We start from the raw sequence: 18,268 nt of genomic DNA on the forward strand, positions 1-18,268 counted from the left end.
ACACAATTCCAAGATCTTATCGACTAATGTTTCCATGCACCAACAACATCGATGAATATGAAGCTCTGGTAACATGAATCAAAATGGTTGTCAAATGGAGAATCACAGAATTGAGAGTCTATGGGGATTCTCAATTAGTTATCAATCAAATCAATGATCAATATCAGATAAAGGTTGATAAGCTAATGCCTTACAAGAGAATAGGGGATGATTTCAAACAGTACTTTGTGCACATCACCTTTGAGCAAATACCAAGATTGGACAACAGAGTTGCCGATGCAATGGCCACTATCGCTTCACTGCTGTGAATTCCAAATAAACAGAGTCATTACGAGTTCTTGGTAGAGAAATTGTTTTCCCTAGCCTATGACAATTCCGCATCCTAAGTCATCTATGCCCTAACCAGTTCGGATTCACCTCTATACGAGATAATCTATGATTATCTCGAAAAAAATACTCTCCCACCAAACCTATCTCACAACCAAAAATGCAGCTTCATCCGTGTTGGTAAATGGATTTGTCTTTCCTTATTTGTTTAATCTTCAAGCACTGCGGGTCATAGAAAGGCAGACAAACTTTCTACCAAACAATTGGAAAATCATTATATTGATTAACCTTTGAATTAAGGTACAACTCCCTCTAGTAAATATTCATTCGGCTCCAAATTACATACAATCAATAGAATGCTTTTCACCAGAAAGCACTTAAAGGAAATTGCATACACCAGTCAATACAAAATGAATGCAAGCACTGATCCATATATAACTTTTTATATAAAGCCGACAGACTTCATACGAACACTAAAACAAAATGAAAAGCTTATAAAGATGAAATTTGCTAATAGTTTTCTGCACACATAGAAAGTATAACAACCCCTTCTTCGGAATATATTTACACAGAAATCAAACTTCAAATATCAAACACATAGATTTGAAACCGAAAATAGTTGTTAACAAGATTTTGCATTCATCGATGGTCATCCACTTTCTACATACACAAAAATGTTTTTATCCAATCTTAAAGATAGTCTTTTCAAAAACTTAGTGAACCCGTTCAAAGTCATTACAAAACATATTTATAGATCACCAGACCCAATAGTTCCTTTTAACCAAAGTAAAATTAACTCATAAGAGTTAATAGAAAGCAACCCTAACTATATAACTGAAACTAAGGAAAATAACTAGACTCGTTGGCAAACAACTTCCATCAGTGCTAGTCATGTTGTTTGCTCAGTTCCGGTGTGATCGCTCAGGTTGGTGTCTTGAACATACACCATCACCGCCTTCACCACGCTCAACTCTCGATGCACTTTTGAAAACTCCTGGATTACAGCAACGTGTGGCAAAATGATATGAATTACTCTCTGCTTCCAGAGCTCCTTCTTTCTCTTCACCATCTGCACTTTATCTCTGTGGGAATCCAGGTGATCGATACAAATAGTGAGCATCGATTCGACTTTAGAGATCCTCGTAAAGTCTTCCATGGAAAAGGATTTCTCCATCTTGATTTGTTTGATGTGGCTGCTAAACTGGTTAATCATCTCCGTAGTGTCTTCTAGGGTTTCGCTATCTTCTTTAAGTAATTGGACATCCACGCAGTGTAAGTCCTTCTGCATGGTCGCCCTTAAGGCCATTAATTTGCCACACAGACTACTCGACTCATTATAACCCTGTTCAATAATTTCGTTGCGCCACTCAATACTCTCCTTACAAATAAACATTACATATTCATTTAATCCTGACACTTGATTCTCAGCAAGAAAGTTCATTAGACCATAACGCTGAATATCACGCATCTGTTTTGAAATCACAGCCCACTTAGATTTCTCCTTCTACCACGAGACCAAGTCGGATTCCAATGCTTTGGTGACATCATTGGCATCTTTGAAAATCTAGACCAAATCCGTTATGTAATTAGTTTCCTGATGCATGATCGAGGTGAGCCATTCTGAGAAAACCTCGGCAATCATCCTGTTTCGTTGAACTTCATCCAAGAATTTTTGATTGCTAGGTGATTTTGGACTAAATGGTCCTGAATGTTGGGACAATGGTAATGGGTTGTTCTACAAAGCATGAATGTACTGGGCAATTTGTGTTAAACTTTGTTTCAACTCAGCCTTGTCTCTCTCGTCCTTCCAAGTACAGGAGATAATTCGTTTAGTCGAAGTCTCCAGAAGCTTCACATCTACGGCTCTGGTTCCGACCCCCAAATCAATTCGTTCAACAACGTAGTCTTCTTCTGAAGCCGTAGCAGCATCTTTGTTGGACTCAGGTCTAGGAATGTCTGCAGTCTAATGCTTCGTGCTCTCATCAAAATCAATCATAGCCTCTGTTTTTAACTTTTTGGGCTTTGTAGACCTTCCCAAACATTTACTCACGGCGTCCTCCATTGATACTGAAATCGGAACCACATTCCTTTTCTTGGTGATTGAATCACTTAACCATTTTGGTCCTAGAGTCAGTTCTTTTGAAGGCATGGGTGGAAATCTTGCTGAGGATGGTGGTGTGGCATGATCTATATGAGATTGGATTTCGAGTGTCCCTGGGTCCTGGAAAATAGTATCTATGTCAATTGAAACCTTGTCTGCTTCGGAAATAGGGGATGTCATCTTGCACAGTGTTTCTTCTGTGTCCAAATCCAGAATGAGATGAGCAGTCGGCGACTGGAAACTCTTCTTGGACCTTGACCTGGTCACTCGACCAGCAATAGAAAGCTCAACCCCGATGTCAAGTTTCTCTTCTTTAATCCTTGGCTGTCATTTTCCTGCATCAGAAATGGGAATGTTAGTCAAAACAAAAGTTTTACTTGCGGTACTCCTCTTTCCACTTTTGATTCTTGAACTGGTTGCTCGTGTCGGATGAAATCTGCAACTCCTAAGCCAATTTTACATCTTGCGCATTACACTGAAGGTGCGTGTCTGAATACTATCTCCCATCTTCTTGCTCCAATCCACTTCTGGAAGAGGTTCATCATGGACCCGCTTCATAAACTCTGAATCAAGTATGTCTTCATCATCGGTGGTGACACCCGAGGTATCCATTGGCAATTTCATGTCATGAATTTGTTTCAAAGTTAATCTGGACCAACTCCTTCTCCGTACTTCAAATTCATCCTGGCAACCCTCCCAATAATCCTCCAACTGAGGAACATGCTGATCAGGTACCATCTTCTTCACATACTGAGCAATAAAACCCTTACTATCAAAGTTATCCCTTTTCACAAAGGTCTTCAAATGAAACCTTTTAAATTCCAGTTCAAGGTTTAGTGCATCAGAGACTGACCTACAACTATAATGGCCTAAATCAATGGAAAAAATCCCACGTGTCGGAGTCCTCACCATAATCTTTTGCAACATAAGCAAGTTGTCTAGAAACTTCGATCAAAATGTAGGAGTCTGAAATGTACCTGGTTAGTCTAAAGGGTTCACCTTTAAATCCTCCAACTCTTAGGTAAGTGAAGTTTATAAAGAAACTGCCATATATGTTAACAAGCTCAACTGCTTTTGCAGACATTCTTCTATGCAAGTTACCCTGTAATTCAAAGGTCAGCCTTCCAACATAGATAATCATCAACATGCCCTTTCAAAGTTAGACTAGGATGATACTCATAAATTCTCATGCCTTGAACCCATTTTACATGAGACAACCCATACCATTCTCTCACACAGGCAAGCATATATAACAGATAGGATGACATATAAAAATTAGGCATTCCCAGATAATTACTCAAACCTTCATGTAACCTTTCTGCAATGACAGTTCCCCAGTCGATGAACTGTCTTCTATCCAGAGTGACCTGGATGAAGAAATACATCCAGTCCTCCCAATAAAAAGAGTGGGAATTACCCTTTACCCTGCTCAACAGTATTACCAAGTCTCGGATTGCAGGAATTAAATGTTCATGGGTTAGAGGTCTCGGCAGCCTCGAGCCCCCTTTTTGGAATTTTAGGAGCCAATTCCATGCAATAACAGCTCTATAATACTGCTTTTTCTCAGAGAAAATTCCGTAGGATTTGCCAATGATCCAATCTTCATAGGGTTCCTGGTGTGGAATACCCATGGCTGCCATTATTGTTTGTCTATCAATGGACAACAAGACTTCACCATCGTTTTTCCTTATGCATCTATTACCCTTGTCATAATGATTCATACATTCTAAGACTAACTCAGAGCAAGGAGAAGCTTTGGGAAAGGTGGCTGCTTCTAATAATCCGCTCTATGCTACATCTCTCATCATGTGGTCTGCGGCTGAATTCCTTACTCTTTCTAGAAAATCATCTAAATCCAGCTGAACTAACGTTGTATAACCTAGCTCTGGTAAAGAGCTTACAAGTGAAGATGAGCTCATTAATTTGGGCAAAATAGGTCTCATGTTTAGTTTGTGGTTTTCCCCAATTAATCCCAGGCAAAGAAGGAAAGTGGAAACAGAAACAAGCAGCTAACGAAATACCTAGATCTTTTAAAACAAACTGCAGTAATTTAGAAAGTTGTTGAACATACCTTCCTCTGTACTTTATAAACCTCTATCGTAGCCTATTTCTCCTGCTTCGAAAACTCCTTCTCAAAATCTTCTCAAGAAAATAATAATCCCAACGAGACAACTACTCAGTTTTAAAGACTAGAAAATCTTACCCATCATTACTAAAAGCTACCTTCATTACTCCTTGTTCGTGTGACCTCACTTTGAAATGATTGCGTTGAAGCATGCCTTAAATGTTAAGTCACTTCACTTCTAACACAATGGATCCTCACACATACTTGCCATAAATGGTAGATTTCAAATAATTGAAGAAAGAATATTCCTCCCCTCGGCGGCCATTTATCATGTTCTAAAAGTTCGCGTCATCACCACGTGGCAAGTCACATGTCTTCCAAGAAACCTATACATAAAACTCCGACCCTTGCGAAACCATCGCAACACAAAACTAACATGACAAATCTTGAACTTTGAACCTTGAACCAAAAAGGTTCAAGTTCAAGGTTCAGAGAATGCAAAATGCTGACAAGGACTAGTAAAATTGAAAATCGCGCGGGAGGAAAAACATTCAAAACAACGCCCGTTGAACTTTGAACCTTGAACCAAAAAGGTTCAAGTTCAATGTAGTGAAACTTAACAATGACCAAATTACATGAGCAAAATTTTAAACAAATTTCTTGACCAATGAATTAGATAAGCATTACTTCAAACAAGGACGCATATGGAATGGAAATTTTATATGGGCCTAACAATCCGACAAGTTGCTCGCTATACCTTAACTGCTGACACATTTTACCTTCGAGGTCTAGATGGTACACTTCTTCGATGCGTCGATCATAATGAATCTGACTCTGCCTTACACGAGCTTCACAAGGGTATCTATGGTACGCATTCAAGTGGTCCTACTCTCGCCAAGAAATGTCTAAGAATGGAATATTATTGGCCGACAATGGAGAGAGAGTCCTATGAATTTGCTAAGAAATATCCTAAATGCCAAATTCATGACAATCTTATCCATGCACCAGCACAGGAGCTGTAGCCGTTCACCACATCTTGGCCTTTCTGTCAATGGGGACTTGATTTGGTAGGGAAAATTCATCCTTCCTCTTTGAATGGGCATAAGTTCATTATCACTACAACATAGTATTTCACCAAGTGGATTGAAGTAGTCTCGATGACCACTATAACTAGAAAATAGATCTCATCATTCATTCTCAACTATCTCATTTACAGATATGGAATTCTCAGTTCCATCATCACAGACAACGGGCGCCCTTTCAAGAATCAAGATGTGTGAGAGCTATGTGAATGATTCAAAATCCAACGTTGCTTCTCCACACCATACTACCCACATGGGAATGGTCAAGTAGAGGCATCAAACAAAACAATCCTGAAAAATCCTCAAGAAAACAGTAAATGATGTTGGTAAGGATTGGCATGTACAACTCAATCTGACACGTTGGGTATACAGGACTAGTATCTAGACACCTACATGGGCTACACCATATTCATTGGTGTATGGTTTAGAAGCAATTCTACCTCTTGAGGTAGAAACCCCATCTCTCTGAGTATCTTTGAAGGGCCTCATACCAGATGAGGAATATCGAGTAAACAAGTTGTATGAACTAGAGCTTCTTGATGAAAAATGACAACATGCCTACGACCATCTCAAAGCATATCAACAACAAATGTGCAGAAGCTATAATCACAAAGTCATCCCAAGGGCTTTCAAAGTCGGTGATTTCATACTAAAGGAAATCCCATAAATCAACAAGATCGAGAAAAGAAGGGGAAGTTTGAACCTAACTGGTTGGGTCCGTTTGTCATCATATCAGCCTACAGATCAGGAGCATATCAGTTGTCAACTTCAAAAGGGGACATGCTCAACAAACCAACAACATCCATATGAATAAATTCTACACTTGAGTCGTCCAATGCACGGATCAAGCAAAAAAGCAAAAAAATACAAAAAATACAAAAAAATAAAAAACAAACAAAAAGTGCAATAAAAACAAGTAGTGAAAACCTGGCAACAAGCGCTATTTGTGAGAGAACGGATCCTCTATCTATCAATACCTATATCTTTTGATCCATCTAGTCTCAGCTAATAGCCATCGCCAGCACACTTGTACACACAACATTATCCCGGACATACTTAGCCTAGTCACTGTCCTTGATTATCCAAAAATAGTTATCCATATCATATCCCACCATGGCTTGGTGATCAACATGTATATCCACATCGATAAATATCTATGACTAGGGGAAGCATTCCTCTCACTTTAGCATTTCGACAACAACAAACAGGGACCACAACATACTAGAGAACCAATGTCAAAAACTGCTCATCAGGCTAGAAAACAAGACCATTATCCAACTACAACTTTAACACACACATGATGGATGATTTTCTGAATTATGATTTGTTTACATTTTGGCATGAAGTTTTTACTATTTTTGTATCTTAATTTCTCAATCATTAGATCTTCTGAGTTACTCAAGGATGCACTGAGCTAGAGAAGTGACGAAGAAATATGATATATTTTCTTTGGTTTTCTGTCTGTGAGGTGATCATTCGTACGATGCAAATTTATCTCGTTACATGATTAGAAACATATCATTGAAGACATTTTCGACTTTGCACATACAAATGGTTAACTCTTGTTTGTTTTATGCAAGCAACACTCAGGTCATCTTGGTTCAATTATACCTTGATGCTTGTGTCATCTTGCAATATCAAAATCCATGTAAGTTATACTCAGGTCATTATGGTTCAATTATACCATGATGTTTGCATTAACTTTTAACATATAAAAAGCTCAATGATGACAAAAAGAGCACAAACAAGTGACTCAACAGGAATGACAACGATAGAATTAAAGTAATCATTTAGTTTCACATCATTATCTTGCATTAAGTTGCATATCATTTTAAATCTTGCATTAATTTGCATATCATTTTAAAATCTTGCATTAAGTTGCATATCATTTTAAACTTGCATTTAGTTGCATATCATTTTAAACTTTCATGTCATCCTAAAATCATATTTCATCTTGCATTAGTCTCACATCATTATCATTATCATACATCTCATTTTCAAGATACATCTCACATCATTATCATTATCATATATCTTATTTTCAAGGAACATCTCATAAATCAAAGTAATCAATGCAATACATCATCACATTCTCACTCATCTCATCATGAATCATACATTCACATCATAATCGAAATCAAGAGCATTATTATATAAGCATCACATAATCCTTATAGAATCATCATATCAAAACATAATGCATATCATAACTCAATCATCATTAATAACACATCACGTGGATCAGAGAAAATCAGTGCCATATATGTATATATCTCAAAAATGGTCAAAATGTACAAGGGATATCATGTCTGTCAAAATACAAAATGATCAAACACAACAGAGATAGGTCTCTCAAGTATGACTATCTCTTGAGGCTGACGATCTAACAATAGATGTTCCAGCTCCTGGATCTCCACTAGGTGGATCACGTCGGGTAGGCCCCATAAAACCTCTACTCTTTGTCCTTGTATGACTACAGCCAGATCAACTAGATGCCACTACAACATAGCTAGGATCTCTGTGATCTTGAGGGACCACCTCCTTGTATAGCTTCCTATAACACTCAGCCTCCCTGGTCGAGTACCGTATCTCTCTCAGCATGTCCCGAACTGGGGCACCAGTCGTCGCTATCTCCAACCTATCAACAAGGTCCTTTGCCCAACCCCGGTTCTCTATATCTATATCCTGCTCTGTGATAACCTACATAATATGGCGCTGTTGCACTAACACCTATGCCTGCAACTGCTGCACCAAGACCTGTAGTGCTCTGATCTAGGAATCTTGTCAATGGGTGGGCACCCTGATCTAAACAGGTACATGTGTCATGGTCCCACCCACATGTGTCCCTGTCCGAGGCGTCGATGGAGATAGAACATCAGATCTCCTCCTTTGAGAAGGTCACCTATCATCCTCTATACCACCCACCGCAGCTAGCACCACACCTACCCTACCACCCCTACCAGCACCAAGAACAAGACCTCTCCCCCTATCTCCACCCCCTCTCCCTCTATCTCCACCACCTCTCTCTCGTCCTCCACCACCTCCTTCACCATCTCCATCTCCCTCTCCTACCTTCTCTCCCTCCTCATCTCTTCGTTTGGCTCCCCCTCGTCTCTGTGGTTGCTCATCCTCATCATCATCAAAAGTGGGTAGCAGCTCTGCCAGATCAGATATGCGTGCCACTACATGTGCCACGAAGTAGGCTGAAAACTCCTCTGTCATCCCAACATCCACAACCCTAGCCCCATAATCCCAGATCTGTCCTGCCAGTGACATATACTCCTCAACCGCTTCTACGCTATCTAGAGTAGGTCCCCACTTTGGCACATCTTGTCGTCACGAGCATATAAACAAGCTCCCTATGGCATTCCCTGGTGTCTACCATACTCCCACTGAACACGGTTGTGCAAGAATCTGTCAATAATAAAGGGTGTCTGCCCAATCAGATACCTCGACATGTATACATAGGGCATCTCTAGCCCATCCTCTGCCCACACCTTGCAATCCATATACGATATCCAAATGACTGTATCAATATCATCCAGTGCCCTCTGCCAATGTTCTAGTTTGCCCAGCTTACGCTAGACAACTACACCTGTATACCCATAAGCATAAACCCGACCAATTGGCCTATATTTGTCTGCAAGCGGTCTCAACACGGGAACATACTCCCAGGCCCACACCTATAATAATGTCACCCCAGCTGATAAACTAGTATATCCCAGATATACCACCTGGTGAAGCTCTCTGTATAGATGGACCAACATACAGGACCCCCATGCAAACTTGCGTCCCTATGTCACCATGTCCTCTAGCACCAATCCCCATCAAACGGCTAGTCCCTTCGACCTACGGTCAGGACATATAAACCCACCAATAAAACCTGCTAATACTAATGGCAGCAAGGCGTAACCTAAATCCAAAAACTCCTACCACGGGATCTCATACCCACTAATCTCATCTAACTAAAAGATGTGGTGTAGAGCCTTTGTCCCACCCTCCTCAGTCTGCTCATAAGGTAACAAAGTCCCTGATGCCCTGCTAAATGACACAAGGTTAGTGAATGATCAACAACACAAAAAGACACAAAACCGTTAGATTGTCAGTGTTAGTCAATCAACAACTAATCTAAAAAAGGCATACCAAGAGAGATGCTAAAAACATGCTAATATATCTAACTAAAGAAGCAAAGATAACGAGGCATCTCCAAATGCCTCTTAGCATGGTTTTAGTTCCTTTCTCCCTTGTTCCTCTCCTCTCCAAGTTCCAAAATAGTGTAGCTCTCAGCAGCTTTTTGCACTATGGATGCTTATGGAGGATTGAGATTGTAATATTGTGCTTCGAGTATGAAATGAGAAGCTAATGCTATGCTATTGATGCTAAAATGATATATTTTAACCAAAATAACAAGGTATTAGATGATTATGCTAAAAATGCTCTCTAAAATGTCTATAGCTTAGATGCATACAAGTTTTCAGGATCTGGATTATGAAGGAATGGGCTCTATTTATAGGGAAAATGGAGCAATGGATGGTTGAGATTGAAAGATTCAATCAAGGGTTGAGTTTGAAAGTTGGGGATCCATGTGCACAATTGGCACCAATGAAATGGTGACAAGTGTCAACATTGGGTTGGGTTGAGAAAAGGAGTTGGAGGGATTAAAGGCTTGAGAAGACCTCATGGTTATCTAAAGGCTAAGGGTCAAGTCTAAATTAAGCTTACCCACTGGATTAAGAGTTAATCCAAGGATAAACCTTTGTGCAAATGTTTAAGAGATAATCATGGTCAAAGCATTAATGGCCTGATGAGACCTTTAGGTTGGGTAGAGGTTGAGTCAAAACAAATGTTTTAACCATGTGGGAGGGTTTGAGTTAACCATTAATGGTTATTGGAGACTTTGGGGATTAAGTGGTTGAAGGTTGAAAGCCTTTAAAGGTTATCAAAGACTTTGAGCCATTTAGTGGTTGAAGACTTGAAGCCTTTAATGGTTATCAAAGACTTTGAGGTTTTGAGAAGTGACTTCCCTTTGCTTAGGGATGTGACAAAGTTTAGAGGATGGATTAGGCTAATTAGGAAAGGTTTAGAAGAATCTAGAAGGGGATTAGATTTTGCAAGTGGATTTGGTGGGTAAAGGAAAATAGGATTTTATTAAAATAAAAATTCATTTATTTCAATAATTGAATGCAAGTTGCATTTGTAGGAAAATGCAAGTGGGGTGGGGATAATGATTTAAATAAATGTTTTATTTAATTTATTTAAAAGAGGAAAAGGGGATTTTAATTAAATAAATAGATTTTATTTATTTAATTGATTGTGAATTTGATTTAATGAATTAATTAAAATAAATTGAATAATTTATTTAATTAATAGAAGAATGTTTGGGGATGAATTAATTAAATATTAATTTAATTAATTGATGGCTAGTGGATTTTTAATCAAATAAATAGCGAATATTTATTTAATTAAGCTAGACAAATTTATGTGACTACATTTGCCCCTCTTTGAGACAGTGCGGTTTATCGCGTCGTTTCAAAGAAAGAAAAATAGGTGTGAAGAAATGCCCCATAAAATGTGAATTTTATGAGTGGTATGCCCCCTCGAGAGATGGGCCGAGAAATTTCGAAAAATCGAGCGATCTCTCGAAAAAGAACGAAAATTGGCAGGGTGGTAGAAGAGAAGAAGTTAGTCATACGGGTGAAAAATAGAAGAAAACGGGGGAAACATGGAGAAATGGGGGGCTCGGGAAGTTCACGGGGACCACGACGATGAGCAGGGGAGAAGTTACGGTGACCACGAAGGGTATAAATGGGGTGAAAGGGGTGAAAATAGGATCATTTGTGACCGCGACCAGTTGAAAACGAGAGCTCTGATAGTGACATTTGGAGGAGCGACGATGCCGATTCCGATCACCGAGCACAGATTCGAGCGAGTCCGACAGTTCTAGCGCCCAGATGACTACGGACCAGCGGTACGCAAATTCGAAAACTTAAATTTTTTGCATTTTTGATAGGTTTTTAGCTGAGTCCAAGTCAAGTCGGAGCAAGAGCGCTGGAACATTGGTTTTGGTGCTTTTGCTCCATAAACTAGCGCTATTGTGCCGCAATGGTGCTATTGTCCCCTTGTTTGAGCGCTTTTGCCATGCATTAGCGCTATTGTATTCAAGTTTTAGCGCTATTGGTTAAGTAGCGCTATTGCTGGGTTAATTGAGCGCTATTGAGTTAAAAGAGCGCTATTGTAGTGGGGTTTTAGCGCTGTTGTAGTTGTAGCGCTTTTGTGTAGCTTATTGAGCGCTTTTGATATAGTTGTAGCGCTATTGTTGAAAAACTAGCGCTTTTGTGGGTGAAATAGCGCTTTTGTCTTAAGATAAAAAGATGCCCCAGTTTGGATGCAAAAAATCTCCTGATGCCAATGATTGAGGGATGGTGAGGTGAAGTGGGAGTTGTTTTGAACCATAGCAGCCTGATGAGACTTAGGTCATTTGTTAGGATAAATGCCCGTTGAAGTCTAGGTGGCCATGATTGCTTACCTATTGAGACCCGAAGATACTTGATCAAAGTATTTGATGATAGTCTAGGCTTAAACTTAAGAAAGTTTGAAAACAAAACAACTGATGGTGATTGATGAATGTCCATGTGCAGGAGGATCTGCGCGTGTTGCAGTTACGCGAGCGCCATCCTGCGACACAGGGGTTGCGGGACCGATTGACACAGGCAGAGATAGACTATATTGCAGCGACTGGTCTGTATGAGGTGATGCACATGCCCGTGATTCGTATGAATCATGGATTGATCACAGCACTGGCGGAGCGGTGGTACAGCGAGACGTGCACCTTTCATTTGGCACAGGGGGAGATGACCGTGACGTTGGAGGATGTGTGGCGCATCCTACGGATTCTGATTCGTGGAGAGCTGGTCACATATGATAGATCCTAGGGGACTGTGGCAGTACAGAGGATATTTGATGAGGATGTATTTATTGATGATGGCTCGATCGCATGGGAGGATATAGCGGCACTGTATGAGCCACTTCTAGCAGTGTTGTCCGGGATTGTGGGAGGACTCCTGTGTCCAGACAGGCGGTCACATGGGTTGGCGGTGGGATGGGGACAGGTTATCGAGATGATGATGACCGAGGGGACCCGATTTGCATGGGGGTTGTGCGTGCTGGTGCATATGTATTAGGAGCTCCATGAGGTAGTGTACCGAGGGAGGGGTTCTTTAGCAGTGGGCATGACGCTGCTACACATTTGGGCTTGGGAGCACCTACCAGTGACTCGACTAGTGAGTCTTAGATTCCAGGCAGTGGACCAACCGTACATGTTTATGTACAGTGGTATGATGAGTCAGCCCCACTTGGGGAAGTTGGAGTGGTGGCGACGGGCATTAGATGATCTGGATGTAGTGATATGGCGACCATACTTGGAGTGTGAGCCATGGGATGATGACGTAGAGGCACTACCTTATGTCTTCATGACCCGATTCCTCATTGGGAGGACCTCCTATCATGTGGAGAGACAGGTGCCTGGGCGAGTGATGAGACAGTTTGGACGGCAGCAGGGACTGCCTAGCGGATCAGGAGAGTATGCACGGGTGATTCGGGAGAGGTATGCATGGGGTTTAGTGCTACCGTATGATCAGGCACTAGCAGAGTTTCGGACACTGCAGGCGAGGCCATGGGACCTACGACCGAGGGTCATTGATGCAGGGGTTACAGATGAGTACACTTAGTATCGGGCGGCGCACCTGATCCTACGGATATCGGACCCAGCATAGCCGATCCCAGCTTTTGAAGATGAGAGGGGATGGAGACGGGGGAGGGCAGGAGGTCAAGGAGATGGAGGAGGAGGAGGTGGAGGTGGAGGAGGTGATGGAGGAGATAGAGGAGGAGATGGAGGAGGAGGAGGTGGAGGAGGATTGGGGATGCGGAGCCTGCGGAGAGGGAGAGGTGGACTTCCTCTACAGATCTCATAGGGACCATTGATTCTGAGAGGAGTGCAGCTGAGTGGGAGGGGGATGGAGAGGGAGATCCCGATGGACAGAGGGGAGGGGACTACTGGAGAGGGAGGTGTTGGGGAGGCAACTATGGACACCGGGGAGGGAGCCACTGGAGATCTGCGGGAGCATATTATAGTGCGCTTGCAGACACGGATAGAGGATTTGGAGGCAGAGGTGGCAGCTAGGGATGTGCAGCTATTTGCACGGGAGTCAGAGCTGACGGTGGTGCTGCGGGAGAGAGATACTGCAGTGGAGAGATTGGCGGAGCTACAGGAGAGAGTGCGGATTGGAGCACAGGGGCCTTCAGGGGAGGTGATGAGGGAGATGCGGCGAGCTCAGGTGGAGATAGAGTACTGGCGGGGGTTATATGAGCAGGTGGTGCCACTGAGTCAGCGAGCTCTTAGCTATTCGCAGATGCGGCAGGCGAGATCAGAGCGATCGCAGAGGGTGTAGAGCAGTGGGGGAGTGATGGGTCCTTTGAGGAGGGAGAGATCAGGTGATACAGGAGGGAGTGGTGGTTCGATGAGGCCTCCACAGAGAGATGGATCAGGTGGTGCAGGCACCAGTGGTGGAGCAGGGGGAGGTGTTGGGACAACATCAGGCCAGAGCGGCATTTGAGAGAGCATTCATGCATATATGTATTTGTACCTTTGTTTATTTTTTGGACTGTATCATGGATGGCTCTTGGTAGCTAATTTTGTAGACGTCATTGTACTCTGATTTTTGAGATGATATATATATGAGGAGATCCCATTTTGTGATGATATGCATTTGATTATGTATGGATGCTTATGCAGGATGATGAGTGATTGCTTAGATGGATGTGTGTACATGTATGCATTGTGATGAGATGTTCCTTATATGCATGTGTTTATGCTTTTTTATGATGCTGGATACTGACATATGAATGCAGGTTTATGTATGTATGATTTGTTTGATTTTTGATGTAATGCTTATGTATGTAATGCCATGATGATGATGTATGCTTATGATGATGTATTAACAGGATTTTGGTGTTTCCTATTGCAATATAATGATGAGATGATTTATGTGATGGTGTTAATGCAATGGTTGAATGAATGATGTTATACATGAATATGCATCTAGATGTGTTTAGATGAATGTAATATGGATAAACAAAATGTACAGTACAAATGTTTATATGATAATGTGTTTTAAATGAATGCTATATGTAGAATGGCTATAAAATGTTAAGAACCAATGTTTTGTAAACAAATGGATTTCGATGTTTCTAAATGCTTTAAATATGATTTAAGTACAAATGATAATGGGATGATACTATAACTGATGTTTTAATAACTGCACCTTAACACAATTAAAAAGATGATAATGATGATAATGTGAATGAATCTTAAAATGAGCATAATAAGATACTTAGGGAATGGATGAACGAATGCACTTTTTCACTAAATGGATAAATGAACGTATACCATAATAAATGATAAAAGATGATAAGATGATAATGGATAATTGGCACTAAATGAATGCCTAATAAATGATTTAATATAATCGAAGACAATTTGATCCTATGAATGAATCTAATTATTTACGATTGATGCAATGATGCAAATGATTTGATGAAAACTAAATGTCAAGAAAATGAACTATATGCAAAGTTTAAAAATGACATGAATGTTTAATGTAAGATGCAACTAAATGTTTTAATGCAAGGTACAACTAAATGTGAGGATGATATGATCACGAGGAATGCAAGGTTTGTAAGACTTAGCATGATGCATTGATGATGGATCAGAGTACTCGATCATGATTGTATCCAAGACCAGCCTAATTTTCACATTTTGCATATAAAGCCTATATATGAATGAGCGAACGGATGGGTGATATGCAACGGAATGCAATATATAAATAGATGAGATGAAATGACGATCCATAGTGCGCTATTTTCATCATTGAGCTTTAAAATGTTGGAAGAGAATACAAGCATCTTGACATAATGATTCAAGATGACCTGAGTATTCCTTTCATGGATTTTATATAGCAAGTTAATACAAGCGACTTGATATAAGGGTCAAGCCGACCAGAGTATTGTTTGCAGAACAGACAAGGATTATCTCCTTTCATGCATGACTTGGATCATCCTCCTTGATCTTAGGCTGATCATATCCTGAGACAAGTGCATACCGTACTAAGAGATAAAAACCTTTATCCAGTTTGGATGAGGTAGGAGGAACCAAAGGAAGAGCATTGTACCTACAAACAAACAGTATATACATAAAGAATAAAGAATAAGGATCCTTGGTAATGGTTCATGCCCATATGGTCGAGGTATACGCTATAGGCAGCAAGCCGTAGTGATCTATGACTGTATTTGGCATAAGATCACGTAGCCTAGTGAACTTCCCACATAGACACCATTAATAAATGCCCCAGAACTTCATCGGAAATAATGTGCAAACAAAAAAATGCTGAAAGATCCTGATATAGATAAACGAATGATTGTACTCACAAATTAACCAAGTATTTGATAGCTTAACATAATTTTCTTGTCAAAGAAAACGTCACTTTGTCTTTGTTTTGGTAAGGAAGGATGCATCCTTGTTGAAGACAGTTTGATTGTTGATGGTGTGGTCGATTGATAAGTGGTCTCTTTTGTGAGTATTTTGTCAATGTTTGTCTTGGTATCTGCACGGATGAGTATGTACAAGGTGTTGTCATGTTTTTGTGTGATTTTCGATGTTTTTCGATGTTTTTGGATTTTGAATCGTTTTGAATGTTTTTGGTATTTTTGCGAGATATTTTTGAATGTTTTTGGATTTTTGATGATTGTTTGAATGAAGAACTTAATGAATCACAAGACAATGTAGAATCCACTTCCATCAATAGGTTAAAGGCATTGCCCCCAGTTTTAGACATGACTCTGAAAAAGTGGGATGCAAGATGCATGGAGTACTATCATAATTGCAGATGAAATACAAGCCATGGTTGTGGATGGATGGATGTATGTATGAAGTAGATGTGATCGCAACAAGTTTGAAAGACAATGGAGCCATAGCCTTTACGAGTGGTGCCTGTTTGCCAGGTTTTCACCATCGCACTTACCCAAGGTGCCACCGGAGTGGTTGTTCACCGTTTGGATGCATGATTTTTCTTTACTTTTTTGAATGTTTTTGTATTTTCTTCAGGACATTGTTCTGAATGTTTTTGGTATTTTCTGGTATGCAAGGGAGCCTGATGCTCTGTACAACTTAGGTATAAAACTGTTTGAGGTGCATGCTGTTGATTGGATCTGCAAGCGGTTCTCCTTCTGATGTAGCCAACTGATATGCTCCGGACCCGAACACAGCAGTGACAACATATGGGCCTAGCCAGTTTGATTCAAACTTGCCCTGATGTTCTCTGTTTGGTTGGTTGCGAGGATTCTCTCGTAGAACAAGATCTCCTACCTCAAATGTATGAGGTCTAACTCGGTGATTGTAGCTTCTGCTCATGCGCTGCTGATAGGCTTTGAGGTGATTGTATGCAGCTTGTCGTTTCTCATCAAGTAACTCTAAGTCCTGAAGACGGGATACTCTGTAGGATTCATCATCTATTAGATTATGCAAGGAAACCCATAGTGATGGTATCTCCACCTTAATAGGTAAGATAGCTTCGGCACCATAGACCAATGAATAAGGAGTTGCGCCTGTAGGGGTCCGAATGCTAGTTCGATATGCCCATAGTGCTGGATTCAATTGAACATGCCAATCACAGACGACATCATTGACTGTCTTCTTTAGAATTCTTAATATGTTTTTATTGGATGCTTCGGCTTGACCATTGCCTTGTGGGTAGTAGGGAGTGGAAAAGCGGTGTTGGATATGAAATTTCTCACAAAGTTCGCGGACATCCTGATTTTTGAAAGGAAGACCGTTATCTATGATGATGGACATGGGCACACCATACCGGCAGATGATGTAGTTGAGGATGAATGAGGCGATCTGCTTGCCGGTGACTTGGGTAAGTGGAACAGCTTCGATCTACTTTGTGAAATATTCGGTGGTGGTAATAATGAATTTATGGCCGTTGGATGAAGATGGATGGATTTTACCCACAAGGTCAAGGCCCCATTGACAAAAAGGCCATGGTGTTGTGATTGGTTGCAGTTCCTGAGCTGGTGCATGTATCAGGTCACCATGAACTTGACATTTCTTGCATTTTCTGACAAAGTAGTAGGAATCATTTTCCATAGATGGCCAATAGTATCCATTGCGCAGGAGTTTCTTGGCTAGTGACGGACCACTTGAATGAGTCCTGCAAATTCCTTCATGTACTTCTTCCAAAGCCTTTGTTATCTCATCTTGTTCCAGACATCGAAGGAGAGTACCATCAAGACCGCATCGGTATAGGGTTTCGACAATAATGGTATATCGAGCAGTTTGGCGAATGAAGGTTTTTCGTTGGTTATTCGATTGGTTGGGAGGAAGGGTATGATCACGAAGATAGGTGTAGAACTCACCGTACCATGGGGATTCAGAAACGATAAGGCAATATATCATCTTGGATTCAGGGATATCATAAGTGGGGATCCAAAGCTGTTCTACCAAGAACTCATAGCGTGTTGAATTTTGTGGAAGATCTAGGAGAGATGCGATGGTAGCCATAGCGTCAGCAGCTCGATTCTGATCTCTTGGTATCTACTCAAAAGTGATAGTAGTAAATGATGTCTTTAGAGTGTCCA

This window comes from Cryptomeria japonica, chromosome 5 (assembly GCF_030272615.1).
Source record: "Cryptomeria japonica chromosome 5, Sugi_1.0, whole genome shotgun sequence".
In the NCBI taxonomy this organism is placed as follows: Eukaryota; Viridiplantae; Streptophyta; class Pinopsida; order Cupressales; family Cupressaceae; genus Cryptomeria; species Cryptomeria japonica.